The sequence below is a fragment of the Rhinopithecus bieti genome, unplaced genomic scaffold (genome assembly GCF_001698545.2).
Source record: "Rhinopithecus bieti isolate Rb0 unplaced genomic scaffold, ASM169854v2 scaffold_15133, whole genome shotgun sequence".
Taxonomy (NCBI): domain Eukaryota; kingdom Metazoa; phylum Chordata; class Mammalia; order Primates; family Cercopithecidae; genus Rhinopithecus; species Rhinopithecus bieti.
Window position 1 is genome coordinate 3,073,529 of NW_016808815.1, and position 6,397 is coordinate 3,079,925.

General features: G+C 42.3%; 1 long non-coding RNA gene across 1 annotated transcript; it reads right to left on the reverse strand.

The window, feature by feature from the left end:
* Positions 1-2,268: 2,268 nt before the first annotated feature.
* Positions 2,269-5,319, reverse strand: LOC108538922 (uncharacterized). Its single transcript, XR_001888227.1, has 3 exons — positions 5,160-5,319; positions 3,726-3,855; positions 2,269-2,470 (listed from the first exon to the last, which is right to left on the reverse strand). It is a non-coding gene; the product is annotated as an uncharacterized LOC108538922 (long non-coding RNA).
* Between the last annotated feature and the right edge of the window lie 1,078 nt (positions 5,320-6,397).

Consider the following 6,397-nt stretch of genomic DNA (forward strand, 5'->3'; position numbering starts at 1 on the left):
AAAAAAAAAAAAAAAAAAAAAAAAAAAAAAAATTTTCTTTATAGATGTGAATTTATCTTACAAAAATGTTTCAAAATAACCAGATGAAAACTGTCCTTATGCCAGAAAGACTTTTTTTTTAATTAATAGAAATGAACAGTATTTGTTGTATTGACATACCTAGGCTTGTTTAACAAGAAAGCCTAATAATAGCACTGTGGTTAGACTCTAGCCTATTTTTCCAAGCCATCATTTTATTATTAAGGAAACAAGGGATCAAATACCTTTTATTCATCTGATGTGATCGTTTTAAACACATTCCACTAGTAAGTCCCATTTGGAACAGCTGAAAATCTTTTAGTAAAAGCTTTTTAAAGATGAGCTCATGGGCTTAGTGTAAATTTCACAAGCTTAATTAGGTCAAATGGAAGGAACTCAGATGAGTAGTTGCCCAATCAGAGCCCGTTATTTCTACGTCACCAGCCCCCCTCATGACCTTAAAATTCCACTCTGACCTAATTATTGCAAACCTATATATAACAAAGTGAAAGGATTAATTTTCATTCATCAACCTCTCAATCCCAGGTTTTCAAAGAAAAAAACCTGTCTAACGAATACTTACCAAAACCAGACAGGAATATTACAGCCTGCCTACTTAAGAATCAAATTTGTTCCACTACAGCCGGGTCGCATGCAATTACATCATTTGGTTCTTCATACACTCTAGAACTGACCAGGACAGAGTTTAGCACAGAAAAACTTTAAGAAATAAGTTCCTAAACATAGAAATTGCAAAGTTCACAAGGGTATGAAAAAAACTAATGTAAATGAGAGACTCCCCTCCCTTTGTTTTAAAGAAATTGACGTTCTGTAAAAATACACACAATTTTACAGACAAATACATTTATGAGTTGTTTTATCTTAAAATTGGGGATATTTCATATTTATAACTAATTATTGAGCCTTAAATTTTCTTGGCCATTTCTAGGCCAATAAACTAACAATCATTTAAACTAAGCCAAAGTAGAATAGATATAAAAGTCCTGAACACTTCAGCTTCATATTCTATAAGAAGTATACCTGGGAAAGCTCATTTGAAAGAGGAAATGCTTTCCTCCACCCTCTGTTTTACAGAGCTGAGGCTTCTCATCACGGTTCTATGACTTGTAGTTCTATGACACGTAAATCCATATTACGTGGTCACTGGCATTCTTAGTGTGTCTCTTTTAACATGGTAGGAATTAATCAATTTGGAGTCGTATTTAATTAATTCTATCACTAGGCTGGCTATTGGCCACCCTTTTCTTCTCAACAAGGAAATGAAGTCAGAAAGCCTTGTTTTCACTAAGACTTTGGGAACATAGCAAAGTTCATGACAATAAGAAAGAAGCGGCAGCAAGGGTTTGAAAAGAGTAGTTTCAGTCAACTGAGGGGTTCCTATGGGAGAAGCAGGATCAAAGAGAGAGAAAGAGAAAAAACAGGGAGGGCTAATTAGATGAGTTGATAGTTGTCCCAAGAGTGATGCCACTGGGGGCTTCCCTTGGTGGGGAAACAGTCCAGGTCAAAGGGATGACCCATGAGAAGGCTGCTGTAAAAGTGGACAATTCTTTTTCCAGTGGCCTGGCTATTTGCAAAAAAGGCAGACATCTTAGGGCACAGGGGTCTTTAGTTTGCATGCACAAGTACAAGTACTCTCAATCCCTGCAGTTGCTGTAACTGGGAAGACATCCACCTGCTTACCTTTGTAAGCGTTTCCCCACTGTCGCCACTGTAACTCTAGGTTATGTTTAGGGAGGCCAAGCTTACTATCTACTGAGCCCACTCCAGTTTCCATCTGACCGTCAGACTGAGTGGCCTCTTACCTGGATCCAATACGGTTCACCGTCAAATCCAATTTGACATTGGACTCAGTTCAGTTTTTTGCCAATGACTCATCAGTTACCCAAACCTCAAAAGGCCATATGTCGTCTCACAGCACAAACTGGCCACTGGCACCCACCCCAAGGTTATATGCCCTCTCACAGCACAAAACCCTGGATTCAAAACCCAAAAGGATCAAGGTTCAATGCAAAAAGAATAGAGTCTGGCCTAAAAGGAATGTACAACCCTCGGAAGGAGGGCAAAGGGACCAGCAATGTCTTTCCTGCATTCCTCAAGGGGTCTTGGGAGATGGATCCCATCCAGCTTGCCAGAACTCTCAAAAGACAAAATTACAACAAATTTCGTTTAAATATCTCACTTAGCATTTATTTATTATTTCAGAATCAATTTCCAAACCCAGTCTGGATAAAAAACAAAATTTGCTTAAACAAATACATAGCTCAAAACACAAATTCTTGGAGCTTCAAAATTTGAGAGAGAACTTGCCCAGACCCCTGCTGCTGTGAGATATCTGCATGCACAACGGGCTTGGTGGGTCGCTGAGCTTGGGCACTCCATGCTTCTGGGGTTTGATGGAAATTCTACTTCAGATTGCATTTCCTACATTAATCTGTTAAAAAAGAAGAACTTTACATACATTAAATTTAGCAGAGTTTATTTGAGCAAAGAAACAATTTAGGAATCAGGCATCAGTTTGCACCAAAAATGGCTCAGAACGCTCCATGCCACCATATGTGCAGGGTATATTTACAGCTAGAGAAAAAGAAGTGCACAGAAACAGCCTGATTGGCTGCTGTTGGCATTTGCCTTATATAGCCATGTTTTGGCAGCTTTCAGCCTCTGATTGGCTGAAGACTCAGCTGTTTTCATTGGCTGAGACATAGTTACATGTTATAAGACTATAGTCTTGGGCTAAATTACAGTTATTTTTACACTTAAGTTAGGTAACAATAGCTATGTATAGAGAATTCATTAGGCCAAACTTAAAATAAGTGTGGAGGCAGCTTTAGGGCAAAGATAATTAAATTTAATAATACCCTTACGTATCTATTTACTCTTTTTATGTGTTTCTATATATATTAATAAATATAAGTAGTTGTATGTACATATATAAAAACATACCTATGTGTGTGCATACACATGTATGTGAGTATAATGTTTGCCTCTACCCTGTGTGAGCAAAGTATGCCAGAGTGGCAGAGTGCTACATATATATGTGTAAATTTTTATGTTAAACATATTTATGTATGTTACCTATATATTTATATGCTCATAAATATATGTTTCTTTGAATAGTCACCTATGTTCTGTATTTCTAAATTTATAAATATGTATATTTATATGTGTGTGTGTGTGTGTGTGTATATATATATATATGAAGGGGTGGCCTGCCCCTCCACACCTGTGGGTATATCTCATCAGGTGGGATGAGAGACTGAGAAAAGAAATAAGACACAGAGACACAGTATAGAGAAACAACAGTGGGCCCAGGAGACCGGTACTCAGCACACCAAGGACCTGCACCAGCGCTGGTCTCTGAGTTCCCTCAGTTTTTATTGATTATTATTTTCATTATCTCACCAAGAGGAATGTGGTCGGAGAGCAGGGTGATAATAAGGAGAAGGTCAGCAAAAAAACATGTGAGCAAAAGAATCTGTGTCATAATTAAGTCCACTTTGAAATGCTGACCCCATTTGTTTGGAGGCTGTGTTTCCTGAGAGGTCATCCTCAATCTTTGTACTCAAACTTTAAACTTAATTATACTCATTATTAAGGTTGATGGAGGGGGCAGAATGTCCAGGGAATGAGGCTGCCTCAAGAGCTCCTGAGGTGAAGAGGGCCTTGCCCCAGAGCCATGCACCTACCTGCAGCTCAGGAGTGGCTCCATGCCCGTGTCCAGCCTCAAAGATCCACTCCCCAGGTCCTGGGCTCTCGGCATCTCTTCCTTTAGCATCACCCTGGGGGAGGTCTCGGGGTCCAGGGTTCTGCTGGGGTCTGAGAGTAAAAGGAAGGAAAGGTTCCCTTTCAGGTCCCTGCTGTCCAGAAGCACATCCCACCTCAGCCAGAATCCAAAAAGAACACTGGCCACTTTCAACTCCTCCCTGAGTATCTGACATTAGAAAGGGCTGTGATATTAATGTGATGGAGAAACTGATAAACTCTCAGAATCGCTGATGTTCCCCTATAGCCTGCTCCACCTCTGTGTACAGAGCAGCCTTCTCAGTGAAGGGTAGCAGAACATATGTTATCACCCCAAAGCACGCCATGCTGGCATATAGACTCTTCTGAGCTGAAGGCATTTGAGAAGAAGCAGATACAAGAAAAGCTCTTGGCCCTCCATTTGCCTAAAAGTAGGACATACACTTGTAAAGGTATTCTCCTCTCCTCTCTCTACCTGGAATGACAGAGGCAATCAATCACTGGAGACAGGTACACACAAAGGAATCTACATAACAAACTGCTAAAACTGGTCCTTGTCTGCCATCCATTTCCTCACATATTTACCTTCCCTCAGCTTACCACCCTAGAAACTCAATGCCATTTTCCTTTGTTTTGTGCTTCTCTGAAAATGTATTATTCTCTTTTAAAGATGCTAAATAAGCCCAAGTTCTAACCACCCCCTTGAGTTACTCATCCTCGGGTGTCCCTGTGGGTATGCCAGATGCACATGTTAGGAACTTCTGTTTGTTTTTCTTCTGTTTGCCTATCTTTTGCTATTCTCATTTACAGGGTCGCAGATGGAAAGCCTAAAATGGGTTGAAGAGAAGGGTCAATTTTCTTTCCCCACCTCAGGGTAGCTGTGTCTTTGATAGGGCCAAAGACCATGGTGTCAGGGCCTCCCCCACACTACACTGCTTTCAGGTCTGGGAGGGGAGACACTGCCCAGTGTGGTCACACATACCTGCCATACTTTTGTACACAGTCCCTTATTATGCTCCCAAGTTTTCAGTCTAGAATGTGCCAGCTGTTTCATGCTGGAACCCTGTTCCGTGCATTGCTATACTCTTCAGAGTCCCCTTAGGCAATTCAATTCTGATCTGTTTCCATGCCTTGAATTGAGAGGGCTGGGCTATCCCAGGGAGCATTAGAGCGTCTGGAACTGCTTAGTCCATGAGCCACACCTGGGCTTTCTCTCCTAGTGCCTTTGTCAAGAAACATCCTTCCCTGTACCTCTCCACTTAGGAACCCACCCTTACTGTAAAGCCCATCTCAAATGATCCCCGCTTCACAAACCCTTTGCCAATCCTTACGAACTTTATATCTCTGGAACCTGGTCACTTGGGTTCAGCATTTCTCACCTTTTCTTATCATTGTTGGCACCCTCAGGCCTATTCCACCCGACTCACTCATCTTCAAACCCTGCACAATGCCCCACATCAGATGGCCATTATTGTTCGTTGAATGAAATTATCCTCAGATGGTAGCTCATGGAATTGGCTGGAGAAAGTGTTTGCTCAGGATCCACAACATTCAGGGCAGAGTGCGTTCTAGAATCTGGAGACCCAGATTCTTAACTCTCCTTACCTCCAGGGTCCCCAGGCCCAAGGCTCTAGGAGAATCCAGACTCCTCTCTCCCTGCCTGTGGGACACTTTAGTTACTTGTGTACATTTTCTGAGCCTCTTAAACAAAACAAAACAAAAAACTAATAGCAGGGGTGTTTCTGGGAGGGAGGACTGACCACAGCTTTGGTGGAGGGTTGGAGGCGAGGCCTGAGCAGGTGAGCAGTACGGGCTGGGCTGTGAGAGTCTGACCCTCTAAGCTGAAATCTCAGCAACTTCACCCTCAGTTTCTTCATCTTTAAATGAAGCTAGTGATAGTACTTACTTGACAGAGTTGTTGTGAGGACTGAATTAGATAGCAGATAAAGTGCTTATCTTAATACCTTGTATTTAATAAATGCAAGCAGTCAATGATTGTTACCACTTACTATCATTAAAAGGGGATGAAGGAAAAAGAGACCATGCCTCTGAACATTCATAGAACTCATCACCATAAGCAAACAAATCCATCTTAGCCTCTGGTAAACTTAGAGGAAGAACAAAGAGATCCCTTGGTTACACCCCAGAAGAGATGGCATATAGACGAAGAAAATGAGAAGGAGATGGGGGATGGGGTGTGAAGTCTGGGATCCACCAGCCTGAATGTGGCCTTGTTCCCATGGGTGGGAATAATTTCTCTAAATGACATGTGTTCTAAAGAGTTACTCAAGTCACTGGACCCTGTGGCTAACCTGGTGGCCATGACAACGGGGGACTATGGAAGCAGGGACCCCTGGAATCTTGTGGCTGGATTTGAATGGATTAAGGTGTTAAATCAGGTTTTGGGTATAGGATTGTCACTGCCTGGGAGCTAAGGTCGCCCCTAGGGACACATCTGTTGCTGCAGCAGCTTGTCGGGCTCCTGCCCCGACCTTGTGCTTTGGTGCTCCTCATCGGAGGGTGCAGGTTGGGCCGTCAGGAGCACATCCCACTGGCAGCTGGAGAGAAGCTGTTCACCAAGCTGACCGGAGGCCTTGGAAGAACAGACAGCCAGTCC